We start from the raw sequence: 20,327 nt of genomic DNA on the forward strand, positions 1-20,327 counted from the left end.
ATAAAGCTTGATAAATTGCAATTGCTTCAGCGCTGAATATTGAGAAAGCATTATTTATTTTATACATTTTTTCTGTATTGTTTGATGGGACATAAAAGGCACATCCAGTGCCAAACGTTGACTTCGACGCATCTGTGTAGATAATTATAGACTCCGAAAAAACGTCCAAGATACTTCTTAAGATGTTATGACTGATAGCTGCATTTTCATGATAACTTGGCTTAATTACTTTTAGCAAATGTAATAAAGAAGGAAAATCTTCAAAGTCTAAGATTTCGTCTGGATTAGAAGTAACATCAAAGTTTGACATACTGCGAAAAGCTTCACAAAGTGGAGGTGAATTCTTGTGTGTCCAATATTTATTCGTCAAATCAGCTTCATTCAATTTGCTTATTTTTATATGAAGGGAAGGATCTTTATGTTGTAATTTCATAATAAATTTTTTACTTAGATATTCTCTTCTATATTTCAGTGGCATCTCTAAAGCTTCGACATGTAACGCATTAATTGGAGTTGATTTCATAGCACCTAAACACATCCTCAGAACTGTATTTTGTGTTACGTCGATTCTGCTTAGGACCCGATCAGATGCAGAGCCATAGAGTACACAACCATAATCTATGATTGATCGTATATAAGCTTTGTAGAAAAGTAATGATGTTTCAACATCTGCTCCCCACCACGTTTTTGAAATTGCTTTTAAAAAATTTATTCCTTGATTACATTTGTTTAGCATAAACTCAATATGTGATTTCCATGTTAGTTTTCGGTCAAGTATCATCCCCAAATATTTGATAGAAGTTTGAAAACTATACTCATGATTGCTTAATTGTAATTTATCAATATTTGGTAAGTTGTGTCGTGTGAAAATGCAAACACTAGATTTGTTTGTGGAAATTTCAAATCCATTTTGTTGGAACCAATTGTTTGACAAGTTGTGCATTTTACCTAATGTTTGTATACAATTATCAAATTTTTTTGAAAAAGAGTATACAAGGAAATCGTCAGCATATTGTATAATCTTCAAAGTGCAGTTTTCAATTTGGCTATTATGTAGATCAGCAGTGTACAAATTAAACAACAAAGGGCTCAATACTGATCCTTGGGGCAGCCCCAAGTTATTGTATCGTGGACCTATGAGACTACTGTTATGTGCTCTGAGATATATCTTTCTACATGAGTAAAAATTATATATTGTTCCTGCTAGTTGAGTTGGTATTTGGAAATTTTTGACTAATTTTTCAACTAAAATATCTAGACAGACTCTATCATATGCACCCTCTATGTCCATACATATTGCAGGTAAATAATTGTTGTCTGTAAATGTATCTTGTATATCTACCACTAATGTTGAAAGGGCGTCTAAAGTACTTCTTCCTTTTCTGTACCCAAATTGAAGGTTGGGAAGTAGTTTCTTTTTTTCTAACCACCATTCCAATCTCTGTTTTATCATTCGTTCGACTGTTTTAAGAAGGCATGACATAAGAGATATAGGTCTATATGATTGTGCCACGTTGCGATTTTTACCTGGTTTCAGTATTGGTATTATAATGACATCTTGAAATTGAGGAACTAAACTCCCATTTTTGACCATCTCATTGAATATTTCCAGCAGCAAGAGTTTAGCTATTTTTGGAAGGTGTTGTATCATGGGATATTTAATATTATCCAAACCTGGACTTGTGTTATTCCGATTTTTGAGAGCATATTCTAATTCTGTAATGTTGAACGGTTCTAGCAAAAAATGGTTTTGTTCATTTGAAGCATAGCTGTAGCTTTTTAGTAATTGGACTGATGGAGGAGCAACTTGATCAAAAATTTCATCGACTAATGTATCATTAAGACATGTTGGATTAGTAATTGGTTTTCTATTGATCTTTCTAGCTTGATTCCATAATGTTGAGGAAGGAGTGTTTTTGTTTAAGTTTGAGACAAAGTTTTTCCAACTTTCTTTAGCTATTTCCTTTAATTTTTTTTTACTTTTAGCCATGCTCTCTTGGCATTTTAAGTAATTTTCAAAGTTACGGTTTTGCTTATAATTTGAAAGTGCTTCTTTTCTTTCCTTGATAATGTTATCACAATTTGTATTCCACCACGGCGGAGAATTTCTGATTTTGTTTTTATAAGCTTTATATTGTGGAATTGATACTTGAGCTGCATAATTTATACAATCAATTAAAAAATTATATTTGTCCGACGTATTTTCCATTTGGTAATAGTTATTGAAAAATTGCTCTGCTGAAATTTCGTACATGGACCAATTAGCCTTTCTTGTATTCCATTTACTTTTAGGAATAATTTCTTCAGGTAAATGAATGTCGGTAATTTCCATATAGATCATAAAATGATTCGATCCCAAGGTGTCTGTATGTATAGACCAATTAATTTTATTGACTAGATCAGCTGTAACGAAAGTAACATCAATAGCTGATTTATTTTGATCTGATTTAGTTAAAATGGTAGGTTCTCCATTATTAATTACTGTAAAATTTAAGTCATCTGCAGTTTTAATAAGTTGTATTCCAGTTGCATCATTATAATTCGATCCCCAAATCGTATGATGTGCATTGAAATCTCCACCTATAACTACTGAACCAATGACCTGTGAAAATATATTTGCCCAATCAGATACTGTACTTTTACATTTAGGAGGTTTGTATATAGATAATATATTGAGTTCAATATTTTTAAAGTTTGTTTTGATGCCACAAACTTCAATATCAGAATTAAAGTTATAATTTAGTTTTAGTTCACTGAAGGTTACTGTGTTACGGATAAGAATCGCAACGCCACCAAACCGGTCTTCCTTCCTATCTCTTCTTATTAGGTTATAACCATTAAAACTGTAATGGGAATCTTTTTTAAACCATGTTTCGCTAATTAGCAAAATATCAATTTTTTTATTGTTTACGTATTGCATTAAACTGTTTTTGTTTGACATAATAGATCTAGCATTCCATTGACCAATTTTTAAAATATTTTGTACAGCCATTAGAAGCTATTATTGTTTACAGTATTTAAAACCTGTTCTAATTCATTAATTATAGTCTTATCGTCTAACGTTTTTATATCTTTAATTGAACGAATATGTTCTAAGAGGTTCATTATAAAATTTGTTATAGTTTTTGTCAACTGATTTTTATTTTCAACTTTGTTATAATTGGGTTTATGTGGATTAGCCGGTAAAGGCTGGGCAGGTCCAAATGTAAAGGGAAAGATAGGTTTATGAATAGGAGATTGTATGATAGGAGAATTTGGTTTCCTTTTCTTTCCTACAGATGCATGTGAATTATTCATGTTCAATTGAGGAGATATTAGAGAGCGCGCTTTATTGGTTTGTGGGCCTAGCTGAGTGGAGACAGAATTTTTATTAATTTTTGGAAGCGAAGGAAATTCTTGTTCATTATTTTCAAGCAAAGAAAAATAATTTTGATTCATAACACCAGAAAATGATTGTTCACACAAATGTTTTGCCTCTAAAAAAGTAGTCTTTTGTTCGATCATTATACTTTTAATCTTTTTTTGTTTTTCATAAAAGGGACACTTTTTGATATCGTAACATGCTCATTACTTTTACAATGTATACAATACATAGCTTTATCGCAAGTATGGTTAGTAGTTTTAGTTTGCCCACATTGAATACAACATTCCTGGGAACTTTTACACTGCTTTGACACGTGACCAAATTTCAAACATCGATAGCATTGAACGACCCTACCAATAAATTGTTCTACCGGAAAATAGACTCTATTAAAACCTATATAGTTGGGTAAAATATTACCCTCAAAGGTGACAACTATAGTTTTTTTATCTACGTATTCAATTTTTTCTTCTTTTTGGATTCTACGCTTTGTCCTATAAATATTTAAAACTTTGGAGGTAGATTCAATGTTTTCCATAAGATAATTAATGTCAAATTGGGTGTCTACATCCCTTACAAGCCCTTTAACCTCCAACAAGTGATTTGGAATGTAAGCTCTTAAATTTTGAGCGTCTAATAATTTATTTTTGACAAGATTATTAGCTTCTAAACGTGATGACAGCAAAACTTTTATACGATTACGGCCAATGCTTTTTATCTCTTTAATATGTGTAAGTTTCAGGGTCTTAAATAGTAGGTGACCTATCGACATAGGATGCAATCTGGACAGACCACTTTCATTCCCAATTTTTTCAATATAAACCCAAATATTATCTAAATTGTACTTATCTGAAACCAAGTTGAAATATTTGATATCCTTTTGTTTTTCTATCGGAAAAGTAGCACTAGGTTGAAAACTATTATTTTCCATTACACTATCTATGTCTTTCGTCTGAGAGGACGTCCCTAATGAACTTTGTTCCCCCATAATGGGGGAACCAATTTAATTTGTTTATTTAAAAATTCACTGGACTATAAAATTTTATTTTTAACGAGTATTAAATTTTTAACGAGTTTTTAATAATTCAACAAAAATTGATAAATCCGGTTCTCACTGTAAATGATAGCCTGCGATCGATTCGAAGGTACGAATAAGACTGGAAAAGATAGTTGAATAATGTCTTTACTGGGTACACAATGAATAATAATGAATAGCCAGGGTCAGCTTAAATAGATAATGTTGCCTTCATAAAGCAGGTACTTTGATACATGTTATTAATAAAATTTTTAATAAATATTTCTCAAACTTTGTATTTTTCTAATATGACAATACTATCATTGTTTAAAAGAATGAGTCTTTTTAAACAATGCTACTATATAACACTACTTCTTACTTAAAAATATATTAAACTTATAACGATAAGATATAACTTATAAGATATTCAAATTGACACGTATGTAAAAATACGAAGATTTGATTTTGTCAAATGTATTTCATTAGATTTCTAGCAAAATAAATGCCTCGTTTTAATTTATATTTGTTTAATTTTCTAATGATAGAGGATATCCCATACCTATTATGTTAGTTTTTACACTTGTATTGCTTTCTTATTATATCTATATTTTAGAATAAGCACAAAAATTATTTCAGTAATTTTTAAAAACAATTCAAAATTTCTAATCTAATTTCTAATTCAATCATTAACATTTTTCAAAATATAGTAATGGGCACGCTAATAACCGACAAAATAACGCAAAAGATGGAAATATTAAGTTGTGAGATAAATAGAAATGAAACTAGTGGAGATGGGAAATTTAGCGATAGAACCTATAAATTTACATTACATTTATTATTTCCCACCTTTAGACATATCAGACGAGTTTGGCAACTACCGCTGTGACAGTGACAGTTTTAATTGACATCCTCCTCTAATACGTCTAAAGGTGGGAAACAGTGAATCGAATGTAAATTTATAGGTTTTTATCGCTAAATTTCCCAATTCTATTGGTTTCGCTTCTTTTTATCTGACAACTTAATATGTTTTCAATCTTTTGCATTATTTTGCCGGTTATTAGCGCGCTCATCACTGTATAGAAAAAAATTTAGTGTAAATAAAATAATTATTATTAGCCCAGTAAAGGAACGTGAAATCCGGCGATAGGTACCGTGTAATTTTTAGTGTCACCACTGAATTGCATGAACATTTGAATTTACGTTCTACTTACCACCGCGAAGTTGGACTTATGCCGTTGGTTGCTTTTACTTGGGGGGTGAAAGTCACCCCTTCTCGGGGGTGAAAAAACATACATTTAAAATAGGGCCGGAAATAGATAAATTGACTAATTCTAAGCAACTGTTGTTCTGTAGAGTTTTTTAAAGTCAATATTTTTCGAGTTATCTGCGAGTGAAAATGTTTATTTTGTTATTGTTCAACAAAAAAACACATTTTTGGACGATATTTCGCAAATAACCAGAAAGTAAATATTTTATCGAAAAAAATATTCTCAGCAAAAATGTATTTTTGGAACACATTTTTCATAAGCTACCTGCAACTCTTCTTTTGCTGGGTCTGTACCTACACTTCATGAATATACTGGTTTTCATTTTATTATAGGCTATATATTTTCGCTAAGAATTTTTTTTTTCGATAAAATTATAAAATACTTATTTTTTCAGTTATTTGAGAAAAACCGTCTGAAAACGTGTTATTTTTTGTTGTTTAAAAATAAACATTTTTGATGTTATTCAAATCAAACAAGAAGTCAAACAATTATTGATTTCTTTAAAAAACTACATAGAACAAAAGTTACTTAGAAGTAGCCAACTTATCGATTTCTGGACTTATTTGAAACGTATGATTTTTCGCCCTCGAGAAGGGGTGATTTATACCCTCAATTAAATGCAACCAACGGCACAAGTCCAACTTTGAAGTGGAGGATAGGTAGAACCTAAAACCAAATTTTCAACCAAATCCGTAGTAACGCCGAAAATTACACTCCAAAATAGTCATTTATTGGGCTAAATCTAAATTATCTAATTTCACTGTCTCGTTATACAGTTATGAGCGCGCTAATAACCGGCATAATAACGCAAAACGATGAAAAACATATAAAAAAACATAACCGGCCGGTTTCACAAAGTAAAGTTAACTTATGGTTAAGAGATAACCACAGGTTACCCCAAAATATGCGTTTTAGTTTCAGGTCAACGGCGAAGTATGGTTAACTCACAGAATTTTTAACCAGAGGTTGGAGTGGGATACTCTTATGGGTATACTCAGAAGGGTAACAATTATGAAACTGGAACGCATATTTTGGGGTAATTTTGAGGTTATTTCTTAACCACAAGTTAACTTTACTTTGTGAAACCGGCCGTAAGTTGTGAAATAAAAAGGCATGAAACTAGTAGAGGTTGGAAATTTAGCGGTACGAACCTATAAATTTAGATTATATTGGTTGTTTCCCACCTTTAGCCGTATCACATGAGTATGTCAACAAAAACTGTCACTGTCACAGTGGTAGTTGCCAAACGTCTAAAGATGAGAAACAATCATTATAATTTAAATTTATAGGTTTCTACCTCTAAATTTCTCATCTCTACTAGTTTCATCTCTTTTATCTTACAACTTCATTATGTTTTTCATCGTTTGCGTTATTTTGCCGGCTATTAGCGCGCTTATCACTGTATTTATATAAATAGGTAACCACCAATATTTTATATAATTTTTAATATAAAATACAAAAGTCACAGTACTATTTTCCTGATATTAATTTTCCTAGAATAGAATAGATAAATACTTAATCCGCTTAACCACGGGAGCGAACTAGGTTATGGTTTTCGGAGCGAACTAGTATGTAATTAAGAGGGTTTTTTGACCATGGGAGCGAACTAGTGTGCTCCGATGATCTCAGATGCAACCATCAAATATCAAATTTTCTTAATTTTACATACGAGGTTTTACATACGATTTTACATTTTGACATACCAGGTATGTAAAAAAATATGAATTTCACTCAAGAGTAAAGTACCTTTAGATTTCACAATATCGAAAATTGTTATTAAAAAAAGTTGTTTGGAATTACAAAATATGTTTCACTGTTCAATTACATTCTTCTAAACGAGATATTGTGAACTATAAAGGTATGGTATGTTTAAAAGTAAATGGTCGAGTTCAATTAGTTACCACTATAAACATCCTGGAATAACCAATAATAGTATAAAAGGTCCGGTTTCAGGTAAAATTTAAATATGTTTTCTGGTACAATTTCTTTGCTTTATTATGGGATTACGGTCTAGTCAGTGTTAATTGTCAAAAGACCAACTCTGTCTACCTCGGTTGCTTATCGCTCCGGGTGGGTTTTAACAATGGGCCAGGTCAGATAAATTTAATAATATTTACGACCGCACTAATTGAACTCAACCATTTACTGTTGAACAAACCATACTGAACTGTTAAGCAAAAGTCATATTTTTTACATACCTCGTATAAAATTGAAAAAGTTTGATATCTGATGGTTGTTTTTTGGACTTTAGACCAGAATAGAGTATTTTATGAAGAATAACTTTTTTCGTAAAATTAATAATAAAATAGTTGAAATAATTGAAATAAAATAATGATGATGGGTATCCGTAATTTGAGAAAACATTGAATTTTTTTTTCAATTATAATGATGTAATTATAATAAAACATAGTTTTTAATTCCCAACAACTTTTTATAATACCCATATTTTGATATTCTGGAATATAAAGGTACTGTACTCTTTAACAAAATTCGTATTTTTGACATACCTCGTATAAAATTGATAAAACTTGATATCTGATGATTGGGTTTTAGATTTTAGACTATGCAGAACAATTTATGAAGAATAAACTTTTTTTTCGTAAAATTTGTAATAAAAATGTTTCAAATATGGTTCCTTGCTACGCAGACATAGTGTAGAAGAGCTTCTTTGTAAGCATTTTAAAATTGTAATGCCATATTCGGATTCAGCATAATCAAAAACAAAATAGAAACAAAATTCAACGATATTTTTAAAATTATTTTAAATTATATAATTTAACATGATTGTTTGGAATTAAGAACTATATTCTGATATGCAATTTCTTCCTTCTAATGGAAAAAAAAATTTGAAAATTTTTCTAATCAACATTATTTTTAGTTGTTTATTTCAATTATGATACATATATCTATTTGTATACCAAGGGAGGAAAGTGCTACTTTTCCTCCCGAGAATGAAGTTTACTGCCCGACGCGTAGCGGAGGGCAGTAATCATTCAAGGGAGGAAAAGGCACTTTACTCCCATGTTATACATATGGTTTTTCCACCTTCCTCAAATAACAAGTCATTTTTTCATTTTTACTTAATTTATTTATGTAACTAACCAACAAAATTTATTGGAACTAAAACTAATAAGTACGTACAATATAACTGTCAACTGTCAAATATAAGTCAAAATAAAAATGTAAACATTGTTAAATCAAAATAACAATTTACAGTTTTTTACCATTCTGTGAAATACAGAGTGTTTCATAAATAAACGTTAAAATGTATACAAACTTACGTAATAGAAAATAGATATTGTACAGGGCGTCAATAAGTTATATTTTTATGAATGAAATACCATGATGTCACTTTTAATTTTCTTCCCTAGGGAGAAAAAGTACAACTTTGCTCCCTACAATCAGGTCCGGAAAAGTATACTTTCGGTAGAGGTAGGTGGAAAACTCTTTTATTATTCATTTTACGAAAAACAGTTATTCTTTATAAAATGTTCTACAGGGTCTAAAACCTAAAATACAACCGTCTAATATCAAATTTTGTCAATTTTATACGAGGTATATAAAAAAAATATGAATTTGCTCAAGAGTACTTAAATAATATACCCTTATTTTTCGCAATATTGAAAATTGTGCTTATGTAAAGTTGTTTAGAACTAAAAACCATAATTAACCCGCCAGTGGTCGCTATATGAGATTTTCTCTCACGGTTTCAGAAAATTGCACAGAATTTTTTTCTGGGAAATTATAAGATCTGTAGTTCCTTCTAGTCTCCTAACTATCCTCCCTCGACAATCTAATAGAATCGTCCGCTTAGATAGTGACTCACTTGACCTAATATCACCCAATTGTTGAGTCAGCGCGCTTCAAGTGAGACATTCTCTCATCAAGCGACCACCCGCGTTACGAACTGTACATAAAAATTAATTTTATTTTGGCACTTAAAACCTGAGATAATGTAAAAAAAATTGTAATTGTCATCAATCAATTTTTCCAGAGCATTCTTGTTATATTTGTGTGCTGTGCCGTAAATTATCAAGATACGGAGATTGATTAATATTGGTTTAATTCCGATTATTTCTTTTTATTTTATTATATTATTATCTATATTATGTTACATTCTTTTTTTCTTATTATTAGTTAATAAAAAAAGTTTAAAAACTGTTTTAAAAACTTTATTTTGTAAAAAAAGGTAAAATTTGGATATGTGAGAGAAAATCTCACGCGCGACCACTCGCGTAACAATCTACCCTCTCTACAATCTACAATCTCCAACCTCTGGTTAAAAATTCTGTGAGTTAACCATACTTCGCCGTTGACCTGAAACTAAAACGCATATTTTGGGGTAACCTGTGGTTATCTCTTAACCATAAGTTAACTTTACTTTGTGAAACCGGCCGGTTATGTTTTTTTATATGTTTTTCATCGTTTTGCGTTATTTTGCCGGTTATTAGCGCGCTCATAACTGTATAACGAGACAGTGAAATTAGATAATTTAGATTTAGCCCAATAAATGACTATTTTGGAGTGTAATTTTCGGCGTTACTACGGATTTGGTTGAAAATTTGGTTTTAGGTTCTACCTATCCTCCACTTCAAAGTTGGACTTGTGCCGTTGGTTGCATTTAATTGAGGGTATAAATCACCCCTTCTCGAGGGCGAAAAATCATACGTTTCAAATAAGTCCAGAAATCGATAAGTTGGCTACTTCTAAGTAACTTTTGTTCTATGTAGTTTTTTAAAGAAATCAATAATTGTTTGACTTCTTGTTTGATTTGAATAACATCAAAAATGTTTATTTTTAAACAACAAAAAATAACACGTTTTCAGACGGTTTTTCTCAAATAACTGAAAAAATAAGTATTTTATAATTTTATCGAAAAAAAAATTCTTAGCGAAAATATATAGCCTATAATAAAATGAAAACCAGTATATTCATGAAGTGTAGGTACAGACCCAGCAAAAGAAGAGTTGCAGGTAGCTTATGAAAAATGTGTTCCAAAAATACATTTTTGCTGAGAATATTTTTTTCGATAAAATATTTACTTTCTGGTTATTTGCGAAATATCGTCCAAAAATGTGTTTTTTTGTTGAACAATAACAAAATAAACATTTTCACTCGCAGATAACTCGAAAAATATTGACTTTAAAAAACTCTACAGAACAACAGTTGCTTAGAATTAGTCAATTTATCTATTTCCGGCCCTATTTTAAATGTATGTTTTTTCACCCCCGAGAAGGGGTGACTTTCACCCCCCAAGTAAAAGCAACCAACGGCATAAGTCCAACTTCGCGGTGGTAAGTAGAACGTAAATTCAAATGTTCATGCAATTCAGTGGTGACACTAAAAATTACACGGTACCTATCGCCGGATTTCACGTTCCTTTACTGGGCTAATAATAATTATTTTATTTACACTAAATTTTTTTCTATACAGTGATGAGCGCGCTAATAACCGGCAAAATAATGCAAAAGATTGAAAACATATTAAGTTGTCAGATAAAAAGAAGCGAAACCAATAGAATTGGGAAATTTAGCGATAAAAACCTATAAATTTACATTCGATTCACTGTTTCCCACCTTTAGACGTATTAGAGGAGGATGTCAATTAAAACTGTCACTGTCACAGCGGTAGTTGCCAAACTCGTCTGATATGTCTAAAGGTGGGAAATAATAAATGTAATGTAAATTTATAGGTTCTATCGCTAAATTTCCCATCTCCACTAGTTTCATTTCTATTTATCTCACAACTTAATATTTCCATCTTTTGCGTTATTTTGTCGGTTATTAGCGTGCCCATTACTATATTTTGAAAAATGTTAATGATTGAATTAGAAATTAGATTAGAAATTTTGAATTGTTTTTAAAAATTACTGAAATAATTTTTGTGCTTATTCTAAAATATAGATATAATAAGAAAGCAATACAAGTGTAAAAACTAACATAATAGGTATGGGATATCCTCTATCATTAGAAAATTAAACAAATATAAATTAAAACGAGGCATTTATTTTGCTAGAAATCTAAATGAAATACATTTGACAAAATCAAATCTTCGTATTTTTACATACGTGTCAATTTGAATATCTTATAAGTTATATCTTATCGTTATAAGTTTAATATATTTTTAAGTAAGAAGTAGTGTTATATAGTAGCATTGTTTAAAAAGACTCATTCTTTTAAACAATGATAGTATTGTCATATTAGAAAAATACAAAGTTTGAGAAATATTTATTAAAAAGTTTATTAATAACATGTATCAAAGTACCTGCTTTATGAAGGCAACATTATCTATTTAAGCTGACCCTGGCTATTCATTATTATTCATTGTGTACCCAGTAAAGACATTATTCAACTATCTTTTCCAGTCTTATTCGTACCTTCGAATCGATCGCAGGCTATCATTTACAGTGAGAACCGGATTTATCAATTTTTGTTGAATTATTAAAAACTCGTTAAAAATTTAATACTCGTTAAAAATAAAATTTTATAGTCCAGTGAATTTTTAAATAAACAAATTAAATTGGTTCCCCCATTATGGGGGAACAAAGTTCATTAGGGACGTCCTCTCAGACGAAAGACATAGATAGTGTAATGGAAAATAATAGTTTTCAACCTAGTGCTACTTTGCCGATAGAAAAACAAAAGGATATCAAATATTTCAACTTGGTTTCAGATAAGTACAATTTAGATAATATTTGGGTTTATATTGAAAAAATTGGGAATGAAAGTGGTCTGTCCAGATTGCATCCTATGTCGATAGGTCACCTACTATTTAAGACCCTGAAACTTACACATATTAAAGAGATAAAAAGCATTGGCCGTAATCGTATAAAAGTTTTGCTGTCATCACGTTTAGAAGCTAATAATCTTGTCAAAAATAAATTATTAGACGCTCAAAATTTAAGAGCTTACATTCCAAATCACTTGTTGGAGGTTAAAGGGCTTGTAAGGGATGTAGACACCCAATTTGACATTAATTATCTTATGGAAAACATTGAATCTACCTCCAAAGTTTTAAATATTTATAGGACAAAGCGTAGAATCCAAAAAGAAGAAAAAATTGAATACGTAGATAAAAAAACTATAGTTGTCACCTTTGAGGGTAATATTTTACCCAACTATATAGGTTTTAATAGAGTCTATTTTCCGGTAGAACAATTTATTGGTAGGGTCGTTCAATGCTATCGATGTTTGAAATTTGGTCACGTGTCAAAGCAGTGTAAAAGTTCCCAGGAATGTTGTATTCAATGTGGGCAAACTAAAACTACTAACCATACTTGCGATAAAGCTATGTATTGTATACATTGTAAAAGTAATGAGCATGTTACGATATCAAAAAGGTGTCCCTTTTATGAAAAACAAAAAAAGATTAAAAGTATAATGATCGAACAAAAGACTACTTTTTTAGAGGCAAAACATTTGTGTGAACAATCATTTTCTGGTGTTATGAATCAAAATTATTTTTCTTTGCTTGAAAATAATGAACAAGAATTTCCTTCGCTTCCAAAAATTAATAAAAATTCTGTCTCCACTCAGCTAGGCCCACAAACCAATAAAGCGCGCTCTCTAATATCTCCTCAATTGAACATGAATAATTCACATGCATCTGTAGGAAAGAAAAGGAAACCAAATTCTCCTATCATACAATCTCCTATTCATAAACCTATCTTTCCCTTTACATTTGGACCTGCCCAGCCTTTACCGGCTAATCCACATAAACCCAATTATAACAAAGTTGAAAATAAAAATCAGTTGACAAAAACTATAACAAATTTTATAATGAACCTCTTAGAACATATTCGTTCAATTGAAGATATAAAAACGTTAGACGATAAGACTATAATTAATGAATTAGAACAGGTTTTAAATACTGTAAACAATAATAGCTTCTAACGGCTGTACAAAATATTTTAAAAATTGGTCAATGGAATGCTAGATCTATTATGTCAAACAAAAACAGTTTAATGCAATACGTAAACAATAAAAAAATTGATATTTTGCTAATTAGCGAAACATGGTTTAAAAAAGATTCCCATTACAGTTTTAATGGTTATAACCTAATAAGAAGAGATAGGAAGGAAGACCGGTTTGGTGGCGTTGCGATTCTTATCCGTAACACAGTAACCTTCAGTGAACTAAAACTAAATTATAACTTTAATTCTGATATTGAAGTTTGTGGCATCAAAACAAACTTTAAAAATATTGAACTCAATATATTATCTATATACAAACCTAAATGTAAAAGTACAGTATCTGATTGGGCAAATATATTTTCACAGGTCATTGGTTCAGTAGTTATAGGTGGAGATTTCAATGCATATAGATGTTTTTTAATTTCATTAAGGGGATGGGTACGTAGTTTCTGCTGAAATGCTACTCAAATGGAATTAATTTTTTTTTTCGAATTCTGAGAAAACTAATAATTATTTTTGAAAATTTTAAACTCAGAATAAGAGATTACGTTATTAGCGAGGGCCGAAAGTCCCCGAGAACTTCTATAATGTTTATTTTAATAAGTTACAGGGCTAAAAAACTAAAAGAAAATTTAGTGTTACTTTTAATTTCAAAATATCTCATTCAAAATAAACTTTTTATTTATTGTAAGAGACTTTCGGCCATCGGTAATAATTTAGTCTTTCATTTTGCGTTTAAATTTTTCAAAAATATTTATTGTTTTTTTTTCAGGATTTGAAAAAAAATGAACACAATGTCCGTGGTAATATTTTCCAAATCTTTGTCAGTAGTAAATAGAATATTGCCAGCATATTGTCAGTCAGACAGTGACAATTTTAAATATTTGACCTGGCATTGGGAATATTTTCAGTTGTTGATTAAATAATATTGATAATGTGTTTAATAAATAATTGATTTAAGACGTGAACTTAATAAAAAGTTATTTATTGTTTATTATTTATGGAAGATCCAAAGCAGAGAATACACCAGGATATATTCAGTGATCCAAGTATTGTGTTGTTACAGATGTTCAAAATTGTAAGCGTTTCATAGTAACAATATAAGTATTAAAAAATCACTTTATCACTTTTCCTCTTTTCTCGATTGATTATTAGCTTTTGTTGTACAGTAGATAAATTATTACTGAATACATAAGTAGTGAAAAAATTATCAGTAGTAATTGCACAAGAACTCTGAAATTATCGAATTTTTCCCGAGTGACACTTTGACAGTATTAATTTCACGACCCGAATGGGAGTGAAATTACGTCAAGTGGCACGAGGGAAACAATTCGATAATAATTTCAGAGATCGAGCTGCAATTTGCTGCGATTATTTCATGAATAAAACTGTTTAAAACCAAAATTTTATTGTAATTTATTTATGTAAGTACAAATTAGTACAATTAAACACACAGTTGTTATAAATATTTGACGATTGAAAGTCATCACTTATAAGTTTTAAAACAGTAATTGTCATTAATGTCACTGAATGTATTTTTTCACAGCAACGAAGGGCGTCTGACGTAATATACTTGACGATGGGATATTATCAAAAATGATCAATTTAATTTGTATTTCTGTAGCTTTCTATTGGTCGGAAATATGAAATAATCATATTAATTAACTGAATTAACAATTAAGGCAATTAATTATACTAGTAAAAGTTATCCAAGAACATTCAAAAGCCATCTTTACAGTTAATGATGAAATTGTCAAGTAAAGTTTACATATCCATACCAGTGACAATTTTACTACACGTAATTTGCCGTGTAAAGACAGAAAAAATAGGGATAGCCTTAAAATATTTGCGAATTATGTACCGATGGCCCTAAGAAATGTTTAATAAACAACATATTAAAAAGTTCTACTCTAGAAGTGGGCACTTAATTTTTTATTAAACAAATGAACTGCGAAATTAGATGTTTCTTTAAATAACCCCGAAAATATAAATTTTAGAAAAAAACTGACTTGACTATTGAAAAAAACCTAAATATAAGATTAAAATTTTTATAAAATTAAATCTGTAGCTTCTATAATTTTTTATTTATAACGCTAAAGTCACCCTTCTCACAAACATTGGCGCACTGTAAACTAGCGAAGTGCACGGCTGAGTTATTTCAGTGTATTTCTCTAATTAATGGATCAAATAAAATTTTACAAATTGGAGAAGAAAGAAGAAAATTAAGAGAAGGAACAAGAAAGGATAGCTTAATTGGAAAGAAGAACAATTAAGCTATCTTATGGTTATAATAAAAAGAAATAAAATGTATGGGCATAAGTACGGTGTGGGCTGAATTTTGTTTAAACACTATTTAAAAATGTGTAACTAATAAAATTTTTCTTATAAAGCTCTCAAATTTGCACAACTTACCTTTCAAACATCTTACTAAACAATGTTTCATTCAAAAAAATGCCAAAAATTTAATTCAAATGATATGACGCAAAAATGCAATTTTTGAAAACTTTTACGTAAGTTTTAAGTAAAAACGTAGTTTACAGAATTACCAGCACTTTAAAACGGTATTACTCAAGTTTGAAAAGATTTTTTACAATTTTATAGGTGATGTTTTAAAGCATTTGATGTATTTTTTAAAATTTACTCAATAATTTTATTTTAGAAATGAAACTATGAATGAAACTATGAATGAAACTATTCCTTTTTGACAAAAATTAAGAAAGATAACAAAAATGTACCTAATACAAAAACCGAAAATTACCAACTAAAAAATTGTTTATAAAAAGTGATCAAAAATGTTTTCTCTAAAACTTACCTAAAATAAATTTAATAATAAGCTTGAACAATAATAAATTTTCAACAAAAATATGTTTAGCTCTTAAACATTATGTCTGCGTAACTTCGAACCTATTAATAACTTTCTTATTACCAGTTTTACGAAAAAAGTTATTCTTGATAAAACTTGATATCTGATGATTGGGTTTTAGATTTTAGACTATGCAGAGCAATTTATGAAGAATAAACTTTTTTTCGTAAAATTTGTAATAAAAATGTTTCAAATATGGTTCGCAGGTTCTGGTACGCAGACATAGTGTAGAAGAGCTTCTTTATAAGCATTTTCAAATTGTAATGCCATATTCGGATTCAGCATAATCAAAAACAAAATAGAAACAAAATTCAACGATATTTTTAAAATTATTTTAAATTATATAATTTAACATGATTATTTGGAATTAAGAACTATATTCTGATATGCAATTTCATCCTTCTAATGGCAAAAAAAAATTTGAAAATTTTTCTAATCAACATTATTTTTAGTTGTTTATTTCAATTATGATACATATAGATATTTGTATAACAAGGGAGGAAAGTGCTTTTTTTCCTCCCGAGAATGAAGTTTACTGCCCGACGCGTAGCGGAGGGCAGTAATCATTCAAGGGAGGAAAAGGCACTTTACTCCCATGTTATACATATGGTTTTTCCACCTTCCTCAAATAACAAGTCATTTTTTCATGTTTACTTAATTTATTTATGTAACTAACCAACAAAATTTATTAGAACTAAAACTAATAAGTACGTACAATATAACTGTCAACTGTCAAATATAAGTCAAAATAAAAATGTAAACATTGTTAAATCAAAATAACAGCTTACAGTTTTTTACCATTCTGTGAAATACAGAATGTTTTATAAATAAACGTTAAAATGTATACAAACTTACTTACTTACTTAGTCCTAAGCCTTTCTACCTTTAGGTGTAAGGCTGGTGGAGTTGAGTTTGGCATTGTAGTCTCCATGCTTTCCGATCTTGCGCTAGGTTTCTTGCACTTTCCAATGTCAATCCCTTCTTCTCGACTTCTTTCCTGATTTCATCTACCCACATAACTCTTGGTCTCCCTCTTTTGTTTTTTCCCTGCACTCTCGTTTCGAACACTCGTTTTGATTGCCTCTCGTTCGACATTCTACACACGTGCCCGAACCATCTAAGTTGTCCTTCTACTATTTTTTCATTGATTGGTTCTAGTTTTAGGTTTTGTCTAATTGTTTCGTTTCGTATTTTGTCTGTCCTTTTTCTGTTTGCTATTTTCCTCAGGAACCTCATTTCCATAGCATTGACTCTGGATTTTTGTCTCCCCGTCAATGTCCATGTCTCGCTGCTATACATGATTGTTGGTCTAACTACTGATTTAACGACTGCCGTTTTTACTTTTTCCGGTATCCCTTTTTTCCCAAAAAATGTTGTTTTCATAGTGTTAAATAAGCTTCCTGTTCGTCCCATTCTCTCGTTTATTTCCATGTCTTGTTTACCATTTGATTCGATTATTACTCCTAGGTATTTAAAATATTCCACTTGCTCTAGCTGTTTCCCGTCTAATTCTATTGCGTGTGTCTTCCTCGTATTTGAAATTATCATTGTTTTTGTTTTCTCTGTATTAATTTTCATATTTATGTTTGATAGTTCTTCTTCTAGGATTTCAAGATTGTTCTGTAAGTCTTCTCTGTTTTCTGCTATCAATACCATGTCGTCTGCAAATAGTAGCTCCGATAGTTGAGTCTGTTTCATTTGCCAGTATCCTAATGTTAGTTTTCTCATTCTTCTCTTGGCTTTCTTTATCGCTTCATCCAGTACCACTGAGAATAGCAGTGGACTCAGCACGCATCCCTGTTTGACGCCTTGACTTGTAGAAAATTCTCTGGATTCCTCGTTATTGGTTCTTACTGTATTTGTATTATTTTTGTACATATCCTTTATTACTTCTATTATGTGTCTGTCGACTCCCCTTTCTGTTAGTGTCTTCCAAACGTCCTTTCTTCGGATTCTGTCAAACGCCTTTTCCAGGTCAATGAAGCACATATGTATCTCTCTATTTTTCTTGATTACCTTCTCACTTACTTGTCTTAATGTGAATATTAGGTCTTGCGTGCTTCTGTCCTTCCTGAATCCACACTGTGTGTCTTCCATAGTTGTTTCTATTTGTGTTTTTATTCTTGTCTCTAGTATTCTTGCTAATACCTTCCCAGGGATACTTGATATGGTGATACCTCGGTAATTATTACAGTTTCTCTTGTCTCCCTTTTTGTGTATTGGTAATATAATGTCTTTCTTCCAGTCCTTTGGTAATTCTGCTCTATTTATGATATCATTCATTAGTTCTTTCATGCTATCCATTCCCTCTGTCCCCATGAATTTTATCATTTCCGGGGTGATATGATCCTTGCCTGGTGCTTTGCCCAGTTTTACTCTTTCTATTGCTTTCTCTAATTCCTCTCTTGTTATGGATTCCACTTGTTGTTCTTCATTCCTTTCTTGTATCTCCCCTATGTTGTCCTTGTCTACATGAGTTAGCTCTTTGAAATGTTCTCTCCATCTTTCCATTATTTGTTTTTCTTCTGTTAGTACGTTTCCATTCTTGTCTTTTATATTCGGCATCGTGTGCTCTTTCTTTTGTCTGAGTTGTTTTAATGCGCCGTAGAAGAGTTTTTGGTTTTCCCTATAATTTTTTGTCATTTTTTGTCCAAATATCTCCCATGACCTTTCCTTTCCTGCTTTCACCGCTATTTTAACCTCTTTCCTTTTTTCTTTATATGCTTCGTAATCTTCCGGGTGTTTTGTGCTTAGGTATCTTTTCCATTTGTCTTTTTTGTTCTTTATTTTCTCTCGTATTTCTTCCGTCCACCATTCTGTTCTCCTCATGTTAGTGTTTGCTATTTTTGCTTTCCCGCAAGTTTCCTCAGCTGCTTTGATTATGCTGGTTTTTAGATATTCCCATTTTTTTTCTATATTTGTATTTTTTGCCCTACCTTTCAAAGTATTATCTAAGTTTTCTTGGAATTTCTTCTTATATATTTCCTCTTTTAATTTGTAACTTTTTATTTTTTCATTTACTACCTTTCTTCTCTTTTCTTCTTTTTCCTCTGTTGTTCTCATTCTCATTATTACTAGATGGTGGTCACTGCCAATCTCCGAGCCTCTTTTCACTTTCGTATCCTGTACTCTTTTCCATTTGTTGCTGCTTACCAAAAAGTAATCTATGATTGATTTTTCGTTTCTGCTGTCTTGTACTCTCGTGTATTTGTGTACTTCTTTATGTTTAAATTTTGTATTTGTTATAACTAGTTTATTCTCCATACATATTTCTATTATTCTTTCACCATTTCTGTTTAGCATTTCTTCTCCTTCTTTTCCCATGCACTCCTCTATTCCGCTGTTGTTGTTTCCGACTCTACCGTTTAGATCTCCCATTACAATTATGTTTTCTTCCCCATTATCAATTTGCATTTGGAGCTCCTCGAAAAATTTATCTTTCTCTTCCTTTCTTGCATCTTCATTTACTCCGTAGGCTGTTATTATTGTCCATATTTCTTCGTCCATCAGTTTAATTTTCACCGATAATATTCTCTGGTTAACATATGTTTCTTCTATAACGTGTTGTAGTCTATTCGGTGCAATTATTATCCCGACTCCTTCTTTTGCTCTCTCTTTTGTATCCGCTCCTACCCAAAGTAACCAATATCCTTTGTGTATTTTCTTAAGACCTTTTCCTTTCATCTTCGTTTCTGTTATTCCTAGTATTTCTATTTTTTGTCTTATCATATCTTCTACCAGTTCTTCCTCTTTTCCATTGATGCTTCTCACATTCCATGTTCCCATTTTTATCTCTCCTTTTTTCTGCAATCTAGCTTTCCCCTTTTTCCTATTTTCATCCTTGTTTACCTTTGCATCATCTTTTTCCCTATCGCTTTTCCCATTCATTGCCTTGGTTGTCATTGTTG

The sequence above is a fragment of the Diabrotica virgifera genome, chromosome 4, assembly GCF_917563875.1.
Source record: "Diabrotica virgifera virgifera chromosome 4, PGI_DIABVI_V3a".
Classification (NCBI taxonomy): domain Eukaryota; kingdom Metazoa; phylum Arthropoda; class Insecta; order Coleoptera; family Chrysomelidae; genus Diabrotica; species Diabrotica virgifera.